Below are 21,494 nucleotides of genomic sequence, written 5' to 3' on the forward strand. Positions count from 1 at the left end.
TCTCCTCACTTTTAAGCTTTACACTCTTCTGCCCCTCCTTACATCTCAGCCCTAATTTCTCGCTATGCACCATCCCGACTCTTGCGTTCTGCTCAAGGATGTCTTCTTTCTACCCCCTTTGTATCTAAAGCCCTCTCCCGTCTTAAACCCTTTTCACTGACTGCCCCACACCTCTGGAATGCCCTTCCCCTCAGTACCCGACTAGCACCCTCTCTATCCACCTTAAAGACCCACCTTAAGACACACTTGCTTAAAGAAGCATATGAATAGCACTGTGAATATTCTGAACACATGATACATAAAGCTTGGCCCCCTGCAGACGCACTTACGAGACCTCCCTCCTACTGTCTCTGTACGTTCTCCCTACCTACCAATTAGTCTGTAAGCTCCTCGGGGCAGGGACTCCTCTTCCTTAATGTTACGTTTATGTCTAAAGCACTTATTCCCATGATCTGTTATTTATATTATCTGTTATTTATTTGATTACCACATGTATTACTACTGTGAAGCGCTATGTACATTAATGGCGCTATATATATAAAGACATACAATACAATACAGTACGATCGGGGGATAGCACCGGGTCAAAACTAAATCACTTAGCACTACAGAGAGGGTCCGGACCAGTCTGAGTACATACCCCTGTTGGAAGGAGGGAAGTGAAGTGTGGAGACCCGCTCCCTCCGACTTCAAAACTCCACATGAACTGCCACACGTGACCTCTACGCGTTTCGCACGTAGTGCTTCGTCAGGATTTCACGTGATGACGCTGTCCCTGATAATCAGTGGAACTGGAAGCCTAAACACAAAGGAACAGGGAAAGTTGCAGCGTAAGGCAACCAAGAACAACCTGCCTCCTGACCTTTAAAACAGGAACTTTGGCTTGTCAACGAAGCACTACATGCGGGTCTCCACACTTCACTTCCCTCCTTCCAACAGGGTATGTATTCAGACTGGTCCGGACCCTCTCTGTAGTGCTAAGTGATTTAGTTTTGACCTGGTGCTATGCCCCGATCTTACTGGTGTATGAACCAGTTATTCTAACACATTTTACAGTACTTTCGTTTTGTTTTGACTCTATACCCATCAGTAGACCTTGTTTGTCCACTGTCGTATCACCCCTTTTTTAACAATAAAGTATATATTATCCCTCAGTGTGCCTGCCTGTCATTTGTTTTTCTTGTTTGTGAGCTCCCCTTGTGGGAGCTCATTTTTACAGGGGATGTGTGGAACCCCCCCTGACTAACGGCTGCAAGAGGGACGATTTACAGTGGTATCCCTAGCACGAAACGACACTTCTGCTTTCAAGATAAGATCTTGTTTGCCTTTGCAGCTACTGCATGACATTGGGCGCTATTGCTAAGCACTCTACAAGCACTCCTAAATCCTTCTCCATCAAAGATTCCCCCAATATCTCCATTTCATTTGTAAGTCGCCTTTTTATTCTTGCATCCCAAATACATAACCTTACATTTATCTGTATTAAACCTCATTTGCCATTTACCTGCCCACGTTTCCAGTCTCTCCAAGTCCTTCTGAAGAGAAATTACATCCTGCTCTGATTCTATTACCTTACACAATTTAGTATCATCAGCAAAGGTGGAGACTTTGCTCTCGATCCCAACCTCAAGGTCATTAATAAACAAGTTAAAAAGCAGGGGTCCCAGTACCGATCCCTGAGGTACTCCACTCATGACTTTAGCCCAACCTGAAAAAGTTCCATTTATGACAACCCTCTGTTGTCTGTCCTTTAACCAGTTTTCAATCCAGGTGCATATATTATTACTGAGTCCAATTTTTTTAAATTTTGTACACCAACCTCTTGTGTGAAACCGTATCAAAAGCCTTTGCAAAATCTAAGTAGACCACATCAACTGCATTACCCTGGTCTAAATTCCTACTTACCTCCTCAAAGAAACATATAAGGTTAGTTTGGCAAGATCTATCCTTCATAAATCCATGCTGACTATTTCTAATAATGTTGTTTTCCATTAGGTATTCCTGAATATTATCCCGTATTAAACCTTCAAGTTTCCCTACTCTTGAAGTCAGGCTTACAGGTCTGTAATTTCCCGGTTGTGATCTAGCTCCCTTTTTAAATATAGGCACCACATCTGCTTTACGCCAATCTTGTGGTACTGAGCCTGTGAAAATGGAGTCCTTGAATATTAAATATAATGGTTTTGCTCTTACTAAGCTTAACTCCTTGAGAACTCTTGGATGTATGCCATCGGGGCCAGGTGCCTTATTAACTTTAATTTTTTGAAGTCGCTTATGAACTTCTTCCTCAGTTAACCAATTGTTCATTAATATGGAGGTTGTGGCTTCCTCCTTCGGCACTACTATTGAACTTGATTCTTCCCTGGTAAACACAGAGGCAAAGAATTTGTTTAATACCTCAGCTTTTTCCTTATCTCCAATAATCTGTCTACCCATCTTACACTGAAAGGGTGCTATATTTTCTTTTCTAATTTTTTGTTATTAAGGTACTTAAAGAACTTTTTAGGGTTGACCTTACTTTCTATTGCAATCCTTTTTTCATTATCCATTTTTGCTAATTTGATTGTCCTTTTGCAATTTTTGTTACATTCCTTATAATTCTGATACGATATCTCCGTCCCTTCTGACTTAAAGAATCTAAACGCCTTCCTCTTCTTGTCCATTTCCTCCCCTACCTGTTTATTTAGCCACATTGGTTTTGACTTATTTCTTTTATACTTATTACCCAAAGGTATACACTGATAAGTGTGCTTTTCTAACAATGTTTGAAAGACTGCCCATTTATCTTTTAAAATTTTCTCTGCAAAAACATCATCCCATTGTATTACTACTAGATTAGACTTCAATTTATTAAAATCTGCCTTTCTAAAGTTTAAAGTCTTTGTTGAACCCAAGAAATCTATTTTTTGATAATTTATTTCAAATGAGACCATGTTATGATCACTGTTACCCAAATGTTCCAGGGCTTGAATATTTGTTATTACTTCTACATTGTTTGATATGACCAAATCCAGTATTGCCCCTCTCCTGGTTGGTTCCTCAATAATTTGGGTCATATAATTGTCTTTAAGCACCCCCAAAAACCTGTTTCCTTTTGTTGTAACGCTAATCTCATTGCCCCAGTCTATGTCTGGATAATTAAAATCCCCCATTATACAAACATGACCCAGTTTTGATGCCTTTTCCATTTGCAAAAGTATTTTAGCTTCCTCAATCTCACAGGTATTTGGTGGTTTATAGCATATTCCCACAAACATTTTCTTAATACTTTTACCTCCATTGCTAATTTCTATCCACAAAGTCTCTACATTTTCATCATTCCCTTCATAAACATCATCCTTTATAATAGGTTTTAGATCCGGTTTAACATATAAACATACTCCACCTCCCCTTTTATTTGTTCGATCCTTCCGAAAAAGGGAGTAACCCTCTAAATTAACTGTCCAGTCATGAGTTTCATCCCACCATGTTTCAGTAATGTAATGCCAATGATATCATACTGCTCCCTTGCAGCTATTAATTCTAGCTCCCCCATTTTATCTGTCAGGCTTCTTGCATTAGCAAGCATGCATTTAAGTTTTTTTTCAGCCTGTACTATTATCTTATCTGCTCCTTCCTTTCTGCGCCCACTTGGTTTAGTCTTTAGAAGTTTTCTAGTATTATCTATATTTACTATAGGTGTCACACTGCTTGTCAAACTCGCACTTGCCCCCATTCTACCTCCATACAACCTTGTATCCTCCTCTATTCCATTTAATTCATTATCTGTTTCATTCCCCTCCCCCCTCCATCCTAGTTTAAAATCTCCTCCAACCTTTTTAGCATTCTCCCCCTAGCACAGAAGATCCCTCTTCATTGAGGTGCAATCCGTCCCTAGAATATAGATGGCACCTCTCAAAAAAGGAGTCCCAGTGCTATAAAACCCAAACCCTTCCTTCCTGCACCCCTTTCTTAGCCATGCATTAACCTTCCTGATCTCTGACTGTCTCCCTGCGGTAGTGCATGGCACTGGTAGTATTTCAGAAAATACTAGCTTGGAGGTCCTTGCCTTAAGCTTTTGGCCTAGATCCCTGTAATCGTTTTTTAGGACCCTCCATCTTTCTCTAACTTTGTCATTGGTGCCAACGTGTACCAAGACCGCCGGGTCAATCCCAGCCCCTCCAACAATCTGTCTACCCGATCTGCAATGTGCCGAACCCGAGCACCCTGGAGACAACAAATTGTTCGGTTCATGCGGTCACGGCAACAGATTGCCCTATCTACCTTCCTAATAATGGAGTCCCCTACCACCACAATCTTTCTTTGCATCTGAGCATCCTGAGTCCTCACTGTGCTGGAGGAACTATTCCCCTGGCTGCTAGAGGAATTAGTCTCCACCAGCCTTGCCATTTCTGCCCCGACATTCCCAATATCTTCACTCAACACGGCAAATTTATTGGGATGTGTCAGCTCAGAAACAACCTGCCTCTCCCTATTGCCCCTGCTTCACCTTCTAACTGTCACCCAGCTACTACCTGCTCCTCACTAACAGTGCCACCATCTGCACCACTAGTCGAAACAAGGGCCTGCTCAGTGAGCTCTAATTCCCTTTCCAGATTGCCAATGTCCCTCAATATTGCAAGTTGCCTCTTCAGATCAGCAATCTCTGATTCTAACGAGACCACCCGCTCACACCTCTCACAGCGGTATGCTCCTTGGAACAGCTGCTCCAAGTGCACATACATGTGGTAAGATGTGCATTGAGTGGCATTTTCAATCCTGCTCATTCTAGCAACTATGAAGTTTAGAAGTACTAATAGTAAACTGTACTTCAATATACTATACCGTGATTAACCGCTTCCTTGTTCAAACTGCTTCTGGTTCTAACTGCACACACTTTAAACAACCAGCACTTTAAACAACTGCTTCTGGTTCTATCTGCACACACTTTAAACAACCAGCACTTCAAATCAACCACACGGATCAGTCAGTACACGCAAGCCCTGCATGGGGGCCCTGCATTGCTTAGCCCTGCATGGGGTAATGGGACATTTGCTATTTCAGTGGATAATAATCCTTGTACTTTGTACTAGTGCACCATGAGTGCGTGCTAATAGGGATCTAGGTGACCTTGTTCACTAACTGTGTTTGTGCTCTTATCTCTCCCTACGCACCTGGAGCCTAATAATTTGTATGTCTTAGGTATTGAGCGATAACCTTATTGTTGTATGTTCATTACTCCTATCAAGACCTGAAATGTTTTGCAGTGTCAGGATGGGTGTAGAGTCACAAGTAAATATGATTTAAATAATGTAGTTATTTTTCAGCATTATTTCCTTTCTCTACACACAAGCAAAACCCGTATTTCAGGGTCTAAGCAGAATTAACGCCAAATAAACTCAGCGATAACTTGATATGCAGCCTGGGCTAACGAGCTTAATTATGCATGTTATTTCTGCATATAATTATTTTAGTGAATAATTATATTAACATAACGCCCATTCCTGTCTTAGGCAATGTCACGTTACATGTCCAGATTTAACAGCGTTTTGCGGTATTGGCACTTAGATGGTTAAAAATTCTGAATCTCAATGTGTTAAAGCAGCACCACAAGTTGCATTTTCTTTTATTTTTTATTGATAGACTTGAAGCAAGGGGTCTCCAGAGCTGAACGGCATTAATTCCAGCTCCGGGACCCCCTTCTTTCCAAGATACTTACCTCTGTAGGGGGTGCTGGTAGCAGCCTCAGGTTTAAAATAATCCCGGTAACGCAGACCAATAGGAAGCCACAAGGGATGACGTCACGGCTTCCTATTGGCTTGCGTGACATGGGAGCTTTAAATTCATAATTTCGCTAGCCCAGCTGGAGCTGCTACCAGAAAACCTGAAGGAAGTAAATAACTTGGGAAGCTGGGGGTCCCTTGAGCTGAAATGAACATAATTGAGCTATGGAGACGCCCTGCTTCAATCCTATAACTAAAAAAATACAAACAAAAGAAACATAAACTGCAACGTTCAGTGCTGCTTTAAACATGGCTTTCAAGAGTCTCATGCACTTAGATACTTTAATATAGCTACATGGTAAATAGCCCCTTCCTGCAAACTGATAGCCCTGTTTAATTTAGAATAGTTCATTTATTCCCCAGGGTCCTATTTAGTAGGATCTAAAAATTGCAATAGTTAATTGGGCATAAGGTGCTTGAAAGTCAAGCAAATTAGGTTGTGTATATTTGTACTGAAAATAAAAATATCACTTGTGAGCACATTCATTTATATATTCATATTATATGGTAGACTGTGTGGCTCTGGCTAATTGATTTCAGAACCATTATATATTTAACAGTAATACGTTTAGATTATAAAAGTACCTTTACAATGTATCACTATTGTAACTAATATTTAGTAACCCTATTTTACTTCAATAATTTTGTATTTATGTAAAAGCATTGCAACAATATACCTCTTTTGTTACCTTTCCACTATTGTCAAAATCATAAAGCGTAAAAGTCCATTCTTGACGATTGTCATCTTCAACTGAAACATCACATTCAAGTTCCTGGAGAAAGTATTAAAAACATGTTACTGAAAAAACTGTATGCGGACATAACTGTGAATGTGAAAAATAGTATAAAAAATGTAATGAGCGGCTCTGTGAATGTGAACTTTGATACATGTTGAAAATCAATATAACAATGTGAGTGCTTTGAAGTACTATTTTAGCTGTTGATAGGAGGGAGGGGGGGAAAGAATTACAAAATTCTTTCTTCAAAAATAAAATATTGGGCATGTCACAAAGTGAACATTGTTCCAAATCCAAGGAATGCTGAACTGTCTTTAAGTTTACTTTATATTGACTTTCTAAAAGTAAACATACTGGCCAAATAAAATAGTGAAGTTCTTATTTTAAAACAGAACACAATACAAAAATACTGAGGTCAAACATGCATATTTTATGTCGCCAAGACTAACTCTTCTTCTGTTGATGTAATGTGGTTAAATGTGGTTAAAGTACAATTTAAATAGTATTGTTTATGAACAAAGATAGACAAGGAAAAGTAAAATGTGCTAGTTAAAAGGCAAAACAGAAACAAATTCTGTTTAATGCCCTTCAATATATATACCACTTTTCTAAAAAAAAAAATTTTTAGTATATTAAACCACTGTGCTATTTTAGCCATCCACCACATTTATAAGCCAAGTCAGCATGCAGCTGGGAAATATCTTGCTGCTGCTCAGACATTTCAAAGCCTAATTTTCCAGTCCCCATACTGCCATGCTCTGAATTGTGGCAGTGGGGAACAGAGTATCAATTAGATAGTGTCATAGGGCCTTATTCAGAAAGCCTCGATAAGGCCCTTATCGAGCACTTATCGCCCAAAATGGGTACTCGTATTCAGATAGCCTCGATAAGTGCTCGATAACGGCCTGTATCGATGCAAAATGTTATCACCATCCGAAATTCGCCAACTGAGCGGCGATCAGCCGCTTATCGACCATTTTCGGAGGGTTGATAAACTCGCGCGATTCAGAGACCCGCGAGTCGACTGTCGAGTCCTATCACAGCCCATCGCAGCTCTAAAAGGCGATCTTCTCCCCAAATCCAATTCACCACAAAAATTTGGGTCAATTGGTGGGGAGATGCGTCGATGAGCAGCGATGTGTCGGGACTTAGAAAAAATCAGGCCCCTATCCTGCCTCGGATTGATGCCGGGGGTCTCCGGAGCTGATAGCCATTAATAGCAGCTCCGGACCCCCCCGGCATGCATCCGAGGTAGGAAACATGCATGTACAGCAACTTCATTACCTTAGTGGCTAACCGCTAAGGCAATGAAGGGGTTAAACACCCGTGCCAGGCTTACTGTAAGAAACATACAATACAATACTGTGGCTAGCGAGGTTGGGTGAAGGGGGAATTTGGCCCTTAGTGGCTGTTTAGGCATTGCGGGGGGGTTGTGGGGGGAGTTAACCCCTTCATTACCTTAGCGGTTAATACCGCTAAGGTAATAAAGGGGTTAACCCAACTGCTACCCACCCGCAAGGTCTAAACACCCATCCTTAGGGCTAATACCCCCTTCACCCATCCGTGAGGCCTAAGCACCCACCCCGGACTGACTATACCCACCCTGTACCCATTGAGTAGTATAGTGGTACATCATACCCATATAATAATAATATGGGCATGATACGCCTCTATAGCACTCAATGGGCACCCTAATGACTATAAATTAATACACAAGACACACAGTAATAAAACGTAACTAAACTCCAAAAAAACACACTTCACTAAATAAAAACAGTAGCCAGCTAATCAATCAATAGAAGCAATTACAACATCAACAATGAATTAATTAAACCATTACCCAATCAAACCAATTAATTCCTAAACCAACTCAAAATAAATAGTAACACTAACCAATCCAAACAATGAATTACTCCAACATTAATTAATGTAACCATTAAAACCCAAAGAAATAAATTAAAACAATCTCTGAAGTAACCATAAAACATATTAGCTAACATAATATAACATTAAGTACAAGCGAACACCAATCGCAAACCTTTTATTACATTAAGCATGAACAAGCAAACAATCACATCCACATAATAAACTGCAATTTAAAAAAGCAATAACAAGCGAGAAATGCCCCCCAAATATTGTCATAATAATGTATTAATCTGTACCCTAAAGAGGTACCGATTAATATATTATCAGTCAATGTGCCTCCCCCAAAAAATCAAAAAACACATACAAAGATTAAACCTGTAAAAAGAGACATTTACAAACATTGAATATATTACTTACCATTAGAAGCGATGGCCCTCCGACTCCCGGGGAAACAGGAAGCTCACGTACCTTGAAGGCCTCCAACAGCATCCGATGCCATCCGCCATGAAGATCCGGCTCAGGTACCCCAATCTTCTTTTTTCTTTCTTTAATCACCTTCTTTTATCTTCATCTGTAACCATTTCTTGTTCTTCTTTATCTTCTTTCTTCATCTTTCAATCCAAAATACCCCATGTTAAATCCCAGCCGATACTGTCTCGTCGGCTTCATGGGCTCAAATGAGGCGTCACGGCCTTAAATATGGCTTGTGACGTCACATTTACCCTCAAAATGGTTAACAGCCACCTGATTGGCTGTTAAAACCATGTTCCGACTTAAAAAAATTTTTTTTGCCGTGACGTCACTTAAAGGGAATGATGCCAGCTATCAGAATGGCTGTGCTTCATTTGCCTTTAAGATGACGTCACTAAATCCAAGATGGCCGCTGTGTCACAAAGTATTTCAGCCAATCAGAGTGTGGAATTGGTTCACACGATCTGATTGGCTGAAATCATATGGTTTACAGGTGGTCTCTTCAATGTGCAGAGTGCAGGCTACATCTGGCCTAATGCTGGACTTTCCAGTGGTCCTTGAAACACTTATCACTTCTGTAGAAGGAGCTGGGGAGAGTAAAAATGTGGGCTGAACCATTACCTTGTGTCCTGTAATCAAAGGCTTCCTGCAGGTGCAATAATAATTACTCTCCTGCTCCTCTGCTTGGACCACATTGTCAGAAAGCATATATGGCTAGTCTCCCCCGCTCAATCCATGCCAGGGAGAAAGGGCAAAAGTTGCAACCTACCTACAGCTCTCCCATGATGGACCCCTATGCCTCATGATTATCATACTTTTACATAGGTTTCTACCGCTCCACCTTAATACACTCAAGAGCCCCAGAGCACACCAATGTCCTCCAGATATTCAAACGGTCTCTCACAATGTTCCACACAGCCCCCCATGTTCTAAACTGCTGTACATGAAATGAACTACCTACCCTCTCCTACCTACTGAGACGGAGAGTGGTAGAGGAAAGCACCATTGCACTTGAAGCATAAATAGTGCATTTATTTAAAAAAGGTTCACCATGGTTTTCATAACCAGGAAATTACCAACAAGAAGCGAAACTGATTAGATTAATGCTTTTGATTAACTTTGCTTGTGCAAGGGCTTTTGTCATTTGAAAACTGTATGTGAGACATAAGTAGAAAGGAAACATTTAATCTTAATGATAGTTATATGCAGTTAGTGGATACATACATCAATGTTAATCCGTTTCTTTCCCGAACATCTACTGGCTTCTTTGCTCACAGGTTTTTCAGCATCTTCTGCACTAATTGAATGCAAATAACCTTCAGATCCTTCTACTTTCTCAGGTGGAAGGATCACTGTCAAAAACAAAAATGGAGAGTGAATTACCAAAATAGTTTTGTTTGTAAATTTTTCATGGACTATCTTTTATAAACATGCGTAAAGACACTAGTGCCATGGTAAGGATTGGCTTTTCTAAAATATAAAGTTTGAAAGTTTATTAATATTATGTTAAAAAAAAAAGACGCTTTCAAGGTTGGGGAGGAACAGAAAATAGAAAAGGGGAAATGGAAACACCAACAGTTAACAATAATGAAAAAGAGAAATTAAATGTATAAAACAATTATCATTTAACACCGTGATAACCAAATCGACAGAGGAAGTAAAATACAATATTTGTGCAATTTTTTCACTCAAGGAGAATACTTATATCAGCTATCCCTATATTATTGTCAATTGTCTACTGATCTGGGCCTGTGTGTTAATCTATCAATTAATCCATATGGAAAGCGCACTCCCACTGTATATTGTGCTATTGGGTGCTATTTGATGCAGGAAAAGGTGCCAGCCAGTATAATCAGTAGGGGTAAGACAATACTCTCATTAAGACAACATGCATGGGTTTGTAAAAGAATATACTGTAACGCTTGCGCTGCACACGAGCAAGACAGGTACTGAGATGGGGAAGTATTGAACCAGGCACCCACAGCAGCGGAAGCGTGCCTGGCAGGCGGATTGTCAACGTAGCCGGGTCTGGGTTGGAGAGAGTGGGTTAGTCGAGGTACTTGCCGAGGTCTTGGGTTGGAGAGATTAGAATGGTCAAAGTCCGTATAGCTGTGGTCTGGGGTTAGAGAGGTGACAATAGTAGTAGTCCGTGTAGCTGTGGTCAGGGTTGGAGAAATCAGCAGAGTCGAGGGTAAGTATCCACAGGAGTTTCCAAGTACAAGCCGGGTCGGTAAACGAAGGGTTAACTGTAGAGAGAAGCACAAGACAGGGAGCAAGGCACAACAGACGTGGAAGCACAAGGCTACTGTGACGGTGAAGGGGTAACCAGACCAATAATAAAGGTATTATGCCCTGCTGGTTGCCCCTAAACCTTGTTGGGGATGTGTAACGCCTGTATGTCCGCAGACCTGGCCAGTCCCCAGTACTGTGGTGGGTAAGGGTATAACACACACCCACATCAGTGAGGGTGTGCCCGGAGTGTGGTAAATAGTGTTGTCGTGCCTGGAGAGTAAGGGTTAACGTATACTTGCTGAGTCCGGGGTGCCAGAGGTCGGAGGGTAAAGTCCAAGTGCCAGTGTTCAAGGGTTGGAGAGAGCAGCGTAGTGATGTCCGCAAGCCAGGGTTCAAGGGTTGGAGAAAGCAGTGTAGTGATGTCCGAAAGCCAGGGTTCAAGGGCAGTGGAGTGGTGGAGTGCAACAATGTATCCTGCGGTCTAGTTAACCAATTAAGGTCAATTGGTAAAGTGCATCTGCGGTTATCGATCTAGAAAAGCAATGCAATATTGTATGCCGTCTTCTCACCTCAGAACGATTATAAGTCAAACCGCAGACCACAACACAGAGCCCATTCAATTAATGGGCTAACTCGAGTTAGGGGTGAGCTAGCACTCTAACTTTTGAAATGCAGATGGCTAAGAAATAATCATACACATACATGTTGTTATAATACCACCAACACATAGAAGCCACATATGAGAATAAGCCTTATATTAGGCATTTTAAAATATGAAGACAGGAACCCTTTCCTGTCAGCCCGGAAGTGAATCCATTAACATGCACATATGTTTGGGATAAATGAGCTGAGGGATTTCCAACTCCGTACTTCAAAGGGCATCCTGCTGGGCTGCCGCCCCAATGTCTAGAGGAGTCCGGAGTTGAAAGCCTCAGAGACCCTGAAGTGTCAGGGAGGGCAGGATATAGTAAAGTAACCTGAACCGGTGTAAAATCCTGGCTAGAAACAAATGGTAGCTGAAACCCAGACTTACTGTCGCCAGGTAAGGGGTTGGGTCCCGTATGCTAAGCGGCATAGGTGCTAAGTTAGCGCATGCCCTTAGCAGACTGGGAAGCCACCTCTGCCAGGTTTATGAGCTACTGGCAAGTCTGGGATAGGTGGAAAAAGTTATTCCCACTGGGGGATTGGCTATACAGGTTAAGGACAGGAGTCTTAAGCCTATAAGAATACCTGCAACCCAGTTTTTGGCAGGTTCAGCTAAGAAACATCTTAAGCATCAACCAAAGTCCATTCCAGCATCAGTTGAGTTCCGGAGTGTGATGGGTTAAAATATCGTATCGAAGAATTGCACCCCTCTTCCAAAATTCGTTTCAGCTAAGGATTCCTGAACGAATCTTATAAGGACACAATGAAAAGTTCCTTTGTTGGAGATACAGGGGTTGCATTCCGCGCCCCTAGCCAAGGACTGTTGCACGGCTCTATTCGCGCACCACCCTGCTCCCGTGCATTGGTGCCTAGAGACTTTGTTTTCCAGTTATTCATTCCGTGGACACTATATTTAGTTTCCCCAGTCCAGTAAGTGTATATTGAGTATAATTGTGAAGAATTGTGTGTTTGTCTTAAAAGGAAATAAATTACAATTTATTTTACCCTTCTTGTTGTGCTCAATCCAGAATCCCGGTATTAAGGTGTTAATAAGACTTGATCTCCCGTGACAGGCTCTTACATTAACTGGTGGCACAGGTGGGATGCTGATTGAGCCTATTGTATAGTCTCCTGTGGGATTCTATAACATAGCGGGGAAATTCATAGATTGTGAGTTCCCAAGACAAGTGGTAACTTACACTTCACAAGAGCACGAGATAGTACAACTCCCCTTTGCCCATAACCCTATGCTTGCAGTCACAACATGAGTCAACGCTCAGGACGGTTCCGGTCCTGGGGCCGAACTCAGAACGTGGATCGTGTGCAGGCTATGGACTACCAACAGACGGTCAGTCAAAGGTGCAACTGGAGGACTTGGAGAACCATGAAGCCCGAATTGCTTCACCGGAGGGGCCTGGCCCCTTAGCTGCAGTGGCAGTGGACATCAATCAGCCCGGGGTGCAGGAGGTTCATCCAGCCCCGGAGTTACAAGGACATGGGGAGGGAGCGGGTGACTAACTGGATACTGGTGGCTTGGCGGCAGGGGGTGCAGAGGGGGTTGTCGCTGCAGCTGCCGGACTTGCCGGCCCTGGGCTCACCTCACTCCTTGCTTCATGGGGAGAGAGGGCTACAGCAGCTGAGAGGATTCAGATGCTTGCCGCCATGCATGGAAAAGCCCCCCACTCTCACCTTGTCAACGGGGGAACAGGAAATCCCCCGGGTGGACCGCCACAGCTACAGCAAGTTCGTCGATGGCACAAACCAGATTGACGCCTTCTTAAATGAATTTGAGATGCTGTGTCACCGATACCAGGAACCGCAACGGTCTTGGTTTTGCGATTAAACCCCTTGTTGTCCGGTCTTGTTGTCCAAACGGACTTTGCAGGGCATCCAGAGAGAGGATGTCGATGACTACAGTCTTGTAAAAAGTATGTTGCCCGCCCAGTACTCCCTCACCCCAGAAGCATACCGTGGCAAGATCCGGACTGGGGAAAAGAACCCCCGGGAATCCTATGTTAATTACGGAGCCCGCATGGCATTGCATGGGACCCAGTGGGTGGAGGGTTGTGGGGTCACCAAGTTCCACACGGTACTGGACTTGGTCTTCCAAGAACAACTGCTGCAGCAGTGTCCCTCGGACGTGAGGGCATGGGTCTTTGACTGTAAACCTAAGACCCATGTGGATGCTGTGAAACTGGCTGATGAGTATGTGACCAGCAGGACTTTAATGAACAAGAAAGTGGCTCCCAGAGATGTGGCCAGCCCGGCCAAGGGAGCCAAAATCACCCCTCAGTGGACGCACAAGCCTGCAGCAGAAGGCAACGCACCCAAAGCTGCAGAGTTTAGACACGAAAGGCGGTGTTATTCTTGCAAGAAAGTTGATCACCTCAGACCAGACTGCCGGGACTGGTCCGGTGGACCCCATCAGGGGCAACGATCCCAAGCTGCGAGGCAAGTCACCCGTGTGCGACTGGCAGCAGTTGTTGTGGGTAGGCCACTCCATTCCACTAGCGGGGCATCAGGGGGTAACTCGGATGAGAGCCCAGCTGTTGCAGCGTTACTACTGGCCGGGGCATCTAGGGCTGTGGCAGATTTCTGCCGGTCCTGTGATGCCTACCAGCGAGTGGGTAAGGTGGGCGATCGTGTGAAGGCACCCCTGAACCCGTTACCGGTAATAGGAGAGCCTTTCCAGAGGGTAGCCATGGACCTAGTGGGACCCCTCGTGGTTCCCAGCTGGTCAGGGAAGCGCTACATCCTCACGGCGGTGGACTTCATCACCCGGTACCCAGAGGCTGTAGCGCTTGCCACCATTGATTCGAGGGCAGCAGCTAAGGCATTATTAACCATTATTGTCAATCCAAGGCTCTACCTGCTGCCTACTGTGACCCCGATGGGATAAACGTCACCCCTGATAAAATTATCTTGTGGAAAGGTATGATACAATATCAGGTAAAGGACCCTGTAGCGGGCCTTATCCGCCAGGCGGTGCAGAAAAACAAACTTGACATGCTGAAGCGTGCTCCCAGCGACCTTGTGGCGATACTCATGCGAGAAGCTGACAAATTCCAGCTGAACAATGGTCTACTCTACCGGGTGGTACAATATCATGACCATCCAGAGAGGAAACAATTGGTCCTACCCCGAAACTTACAATATCTGGTCCTGAAAGCCTTACATGATGAACATGGCCATCTGGGCGTAGACAAGACTTTTGGGTTGGTGCGAGATCGGTTCTTCTGGCCTCGGATGCGTGAATCAGTGGAGCGACACTGTCGTAGGTGCTCCCGATGCATCCAACGCAAGGCCCTCCCTACCAGAGCCGCCACCATGGCTAATCTGAAAAGCTCGGGTCCATTGGACTTGGTGTATATGGATTTTCTGTGTATTGAACCGGATACCAGAGGCATCGGTAACGTGTTGGTCATCACGGATCATTATACTGGCTACGCTCAGGCCTTCCCCACCAAGGACCAGAAAGCCGTCACAGTAGCTAAAGTACTGTGGGAATGATATTTTATCCATTACGGACTGCCAAACCGTCTGCATTCGGACCAAGGTCGGGACTTCGAAAGTAATCTCATTAAGGAGCTGCTCAAACTACTGCATATTACTAAGTCTCGAACCACCCCATACCACCCAGGGGGAGACGCCTTACCGGAGAGATTCAACAGGACCCTCCTGGACATGCTCGGCAGGTAAAGGATCTCAGAAGAGCGAATGGAGTAAGCATGTAGAATCTTTGGTGCATGCCTACAATTGCACCCGTCATGAGTCCACTGGGCTCACTCCTTATTTCTGATGTTCGGGCGAGAAGCGAGACTTCCGGTGGATATACGTCTGAGGGTATCTACCGATGGGGTGCCCAACATGACGCACTTCAGATACGTCCAACGGCTACAAGACAGTCTGCAAAACGCTTACCAGTTAGCCGAGAAAGCTTCTGCCCGTTTGAACGCTGATAATAAAAGACGTTATGATCATAAGGTCCGTCATAGGGAGATTCGTCCTGGCAATGCCGTTCTACTCCGCAATCTAGGAGTCCCCGGCAAACACAAATTGGCTGACCGCTGGCGTGACGGAGTCTATGAAGTCGAATCACAGATGCTGGGTCTCCCAGTCTATCGTATAAGAGACAGTGAGGGCAGGGTAAAAAGCTGGCACTGTAATCACCTCTTTCCTATTCCGCAACTGGAAGAAGGCGATCCAGGAATCCCGACTAAACCATTGGATGGAGAATCAGAACAAGTGGAAGATAACGAGAGAACTAGTCCGTCCCGAAGGGAGGGCCCCTCTCAAAGGGGACCTCAACACTCTGAGTCACCTCCCGCAGGAGCTATGGGTAAAAGGCCACAACAAACAACCTCTAATAGGGGGATTCCAATGAGTCCTCCCCTGGACCCTAGAAGCCCATGCTTCATGCCTCAAAGAGACTTTTCAGAGACATGTATACCCTCAATGGGAGAGGTTGAGCCACAGGATTATGCACATTACTCTCCAGAAGGAGTAGAACCAGAGTTTCGCAGAAGTCAAAGAATGAGGTACCCTCCCAACCGGGTAGCCTACGATTCCTTTGGGACACCCCACTATGAGGCTCAGCAGTGGTCTCGGGCCAAGATACATTCTGTTATTGTAATGTTCACTCAATTGTATAATCTCATGTAGAGCGATGCAAGGTTTTAAGTTATATACTTGTACCGCATTTTTATTATATAACTTGTGTATATAGTTATAAGTTATGCTGTCCCAAGCGAGGCCATTGGGATTTTACCAGGGGGAGCGTATAGCCCCGGTATCCCTCAGGGGATTATCACATGCTTCAGCTTAGCCAATAGGGCGTCTGCAATTAGATAGATAGGAGTATAGCAGCTTTAGAGGCTGCAGTTTACATGTTGCTATGCAACCAGTGAAGCTTTGAGATGATGACAGTTAAGACAGTGTTTGAAGAGTGTCAGTTGGAGCTGGGAGCTGGGTGAGTTAGGGTGTGTGTGCAGGGAGCAGTAGCCCCTGGCACTAGGCCTAGTTACCCCCTAAGTCCCAGATAACTATTATCCTTGCCCCATCTTGTGGTACTTTCGGGACAGGCCTTAAGTAAGGAATCTGCCCCTTTAGCTGTTTGATTCGACCAAGGAACCGCTCATCTGCTGCGCTGCCTGATCACTGGGTCCGGCTCAGACCCCCTCTAGATAGAGGCTATCTTCATGGAGGACACCGCCACGCAGTGACTGTGGCCTGCGGGCTGGAGATGGACCAGCCCCAAGGTATAGACGGTACGGTGTATGGTGATATTATCCATGCTGGAATTCACCCCACGCGTAGGTGGACGGCACGTCGGATCAGGCGGATCCAATTCTGATATCTTGCTGTACCCGGGTGCTGGAGCCCCGGGCAGGTACCTATAGTAGTGCACTAACACTCCACAGGATAGCGCTATATCCAACACATTGGGTGGGCTTGGACATAAGGGACATCAGGGAATTGGTGCCCAGCACTTTGCCAGGTACTTTGGGGGACACCTATGTTGATGTGTGGGGTGGTGAACTTCTATACGTATGGTTATATGCATATTACTGTGTGGTACAGAGTACCAAGGTTATTAGTTATAGTAAAATGGTTGCTAGCATATACTGTGTGCGTTCATTATTATTATTATTGTTCCTGTAAGAGGACGATCCCACCCTGTTGGGAACCCTTACAGGTGGAGGCGCTATATCCGAATAATCAGGTAACCCCAGGCTCCCAGCGGCAGAGGTTCAGACCTTCTGTGAGCCTATCCGGTAACGCACCACACGGGGTAACACAAGTGTATTTCCACATATGGTCCCCATCTACGATTGGGGGGGGGGGGGGCAAACTGTGTTACAGTAGCAAGTAGTAGTATGTATGTTTCAAATCTGCCGCCCTCTGCGTATTCACTACGTGACGTCACCACACAACACCACCTAACGTACGTTTCGCGTCAACACGCTTTTTCAGAGGTGGACCTGCCCAGTCAACACCGGTGGTATTAATAGGTATGTAGTTACCATGGAAACGGGGTACAAGTTAACCCTTATCTTTGCTGATTTACTGATGATATACATAGTTGAAGAGAGCAGCCTCAGTTTACATTAAAATGTGAGAGGTTTGATACTTTGTTAATGCTTGAGTAAAAACACTTAGAAATCAGGGGGAAGCATTTACAATGAGCTAGCCATCACTATACAGGCTATGTACATGCTCCATATATTTTTTAATGCAGTATTTTAATAATTCTTTGGACCCCTTTGTTTGTCTCTCTGAGAAAGGCTTAGTGCTTCAGGTTTGATATCCTTATCATCCTGGAGTTTTAGTATATAGTAATCTAAATAGGTGGGAATTTCAGTCCACCACATTGGAGTGACAATGTGAAAAGAAGTGTGTTCCGTGCACCAAATTGTGATCTTAGAAGATTCACAATAAGTGAATCAAATAATTATGACACTGTAACGTACGTGCTCACCACAAACCTGGACCAGACCGCGGGGCTAAGGTGGGGATAGATATACACCGACCTTAGACCACCAAGCCTGATCCGGGTTGCGAATTACGTGATCGTACGTAGCAGGGTCGGGACTGGAGAAGGCAGGATAATCCGTGGACAAGCCGGGGTCAGGATTGGAGAAGGCTGGGTAAACGATATCCATGCTGGGGTTCGGCAACAGGACGCTTCAGCGAAGGTGCTCCAACAAAGACAGGAACAGGAACGGGGGATCCAGTGCGTCAGCACAAAACAGCACCCCCTAGCCGGGTACAGCTGTGAGTAGTGGAGACCACTGGGAGCAGGAGATTGCAGCAGGTATCAGGAACAACGATGCAGGCCTCTGCAATGGAGAGTATGCAGCAGGTAACAGGAAGCACTGATGCAGGCCTCTGCAGGAGAGATAGGGGATCCAGTACATCAGCACAAACAGCACCCCCTAGCCGGGTACAACTGTGAGTAGCGGACGCCACTGGAAGCAGGAGATTGCAGCAGATATCAGGAACAACGATGCAGGCCTCTGCAATGGAGAGTATGCAGCAGGTAACAGGAGGCACCGATGCAGGCCTCTGCAGGACTGGAAGCAGGGCACAGGTACTGCAGACAGGACAAGAAACACTGAGGCTTCAGTGTAACCGCGGCCGCGAGGTGGGGTCTGCAGTAACTGAGAACAATGACAAGAAGGCCAGGCAGGCCAAACACAGGCTTTGGCAAACACAGTTACTAAAGAATGTCTATGTCCAGCAACTTCCTGGTGGGCAGGGCAGGAGTTAAATAGAACAGACAGCCAATGAGACATAGCTGCATAGGAGGCAGCATGAAGCAGACTGCAGTCTAATTGCACAAGCAGGTGATTCTTGATTGCAGGTTCAAGGGAGTCTATTTTGACTTCGCTGGCCAATTCAGTTGAACAACAATTCTACTGCTGCGGCACAGTTTATTCGAGCATTTGCCCGTTCTGTGCCGCAGCAGTAGCCTGGCGCGCGCCCGAGTGTGACGGGCGCGCGCCGAAGCAGTGGAAGAGCGCCCTCCGATCGGGGCGCTCTCCCTACCGCTGCCGGGTCCGCCGGGTCCCCCGGAACCCCCTGCCGCTGTCCCGCGATCGCGGGACACCAGGGCTCCCTCGGGGAGCCCCTGGACACGCGTGCAGGGGGCGCACGCTCCCGATGACGCGTGACCGCGCGTCTATGACGCGCGGCACGCCGAGGGGCGGCCACTAGCAAGCCGGGAGATTTCCCGGCTTGCGGTACCGACCACACTTCAATAAAGTGTGTCGGTACTGTACTTGTTTCCAAGTAGAACAAAGAAAAACCAGTCAAACAAAAATATATAGGGAACCAACACGTGCACTGTGAAAAGTGCACTTAAAAAAGAAGGGTTAACTCAAAATAACCCATGATGCGGGATACCGAGCAGAGCACCCCGCCTAACGCCCACTGGGAGGCAAACTCCGAAACCGTCCCAGCTGACTCGGCGTACGTGAACTCTGCCCGGATACGGGAGTGCAACAGCGCCCGGAACACTGCCACGATGTTCGTTGGGACCCCCCTCTCCAAACGCTGCCTCCTGGTCTTGTAAATGGCTACCTTAGCCGTTGCCAGGAGCAGGTTGACTAGGAGATCCCTAGGCTTATTGTCTCGGGACACTGGGCACCCGAAAATAAAAAGACGTGGGGAAAAATTTAGCCAGAACTGCAGAAGAAAGCTCCTCAAGGTGGATAAGAGGGGCTGCAGTCTGGCGCAATTTAGATAGATGTGGTATATGGACTCTCGCTCGCCACAAAAGGGACAGGAGGCGGGGGAGTCCGTGAAGTGTGCCAAATACTCTCCTGTGCTCAGCGCTCCGTGGAGGACCCTCCAACTCAAATCCCCGGCGGGACAGGGAACCAAAGCTGAATAAAGTTCCCTCCACCGGGGTCTCTCGCCCTCGTTCGCAGGAAATACCCGCCTCCAGATGTATCATGGCGGGTGACAAGGGCGAGGTAGTGCACTATATGGAGCACCAGAGAATACAGGACTTTCCTTGGCATGCCGCGGAAACACGCCAGGGACATATCCCCCAAACCTGCTGAGGTTGGGGGAGAGAGGGGTTGCCGTGGTTTGGGTTCCACGCAAAGATCCGGAGAGCTGAAGTTGATAGGTTGACAAGGCTCTCCGGTCTGCAATACCCCCTCGATGAAGGTGCGTGAGTCGGGGTGGATGGCATCTTTAATCTCCCAGATCAAACGACGAGGGACGCGGGCAGTAGGCATACCCATACGGGGCGCAAGCACCTCTGTGCTTACCCAGTCTCACCGCTCATAGTCCAAGAGATCCCCGACTCTGGTCACCTGCGCCAGGATTAGCCGGCGGCAAATAGCGGGTGTATCCAACATCCGAGCCCCCACTGCCGGATTATACAGCAAGGGCTCGGCGAGGAAATCAACCCCGCCGCCTGTTCCTTCCTAGTCGCGGAGACCAGTTTCCAGGCCTTTAACAAGTCCCGGTAGTATGCCGGCAGCTCCGAGAGGTTTCTACCTAAACCCTCGGGCCTGATGATAAACAGTTGCCGGTCATACCTCAGATTGCGAAGCTGGCGAAAGAAACTTGTCGCCAGCTGGCACCACTGCGGAGACGGATCTGCGAATAGGTATCTCTGCAGGTATTGGAGGCGGAAAGTGTGTAACTGGGAGCGGACGCACACCACTCCCTGTCCACCCTCCTCCAAAGGGAGACACGCAACTCCCACAGAGACTCAATGCTTCCCCATCCAGAGAAAATCCATCAATCTCCTCTGGATCTTGTTGATAAATTCGGGGGGCGGACCCATGGCTATCACCCGGTGCCAAAGCTGACTGACCACCAGCTGGTTGATCACCAGGGTTCTTCCCCTAAGGGAAAGCATTCTCGACAGATACACCCATGACCCCAGACGAGCAATGACTCGTTCTTCAAGATCACTGAAGTTTTCTGGGGCTGGGTCTTCCGCAGCAGACAGGTAGACTCCCAGATATTTGAGAGTATTGCTCTCCCACGAGATATTACGAAACGTGGGAGGCAAAGAGTCTACCTGTAAGGGACCCACCAAAATGCCGGAGCACTTGGACCAGTTGATCCGAGCAGAAGAGGCCGCGGTGTAGACCTCTTGGCATGCTTGTGCCCGCTCTAGATCAACTAGGTCCTGGGCCACGAGGAGCACGTCATCGGCATAAGCCGACAGGACTACCCGCATGTCGGGCTCCCGCAGCACCAGCCCGGTGAGCCTCCTCCTCAGTAGGCAGAGGAAAGGCTCGATGGCCAGCGCGTA

The 21,494-nt window shown here is 46.0% G+C and overlaps 1 long non-coding RNA gene across 1 annotated transcript in view; it reads right to left on the reverse strand.

Annotated features, from left to right (window-relative positions):
* Positions 1-6,398: 6,398 nt before the first annotated feature.
* The window catches only part of LOC142487303 (uncharacterized), a 34,298-nt gene continuing 19,202 nt past the window's right edge, over positions 6,399-21,494 (reverse strand). Inside the window, exons 2-3 of the long non-coding RNA XR_012799191.1 lie at positions 10,061-10,188; positions 6,399-6,535 (exon numbers count right to left, since the gene is read on the reverse strand). This is a non-coding gene — a long non-coding RNA (uncharacterized LOC142487303). The remainder of the gene's footprint in view (positions 6,536-10,060; positions 10,189-21,494) is intronic.

Source organism: Ascaphus truei, chromosome 2, assembly GCF_040206685.1.
Source record: "Ascaphus truei isolate aAscTru1 chromosome 2, aAscTru1.hap1, whole genome shotgun sequence".
NCBI lineage: Eukaryota > Metazoa > Chordata > Amphibia > Anura > Ascaphidae > Ascaphus > Ascaphus truei.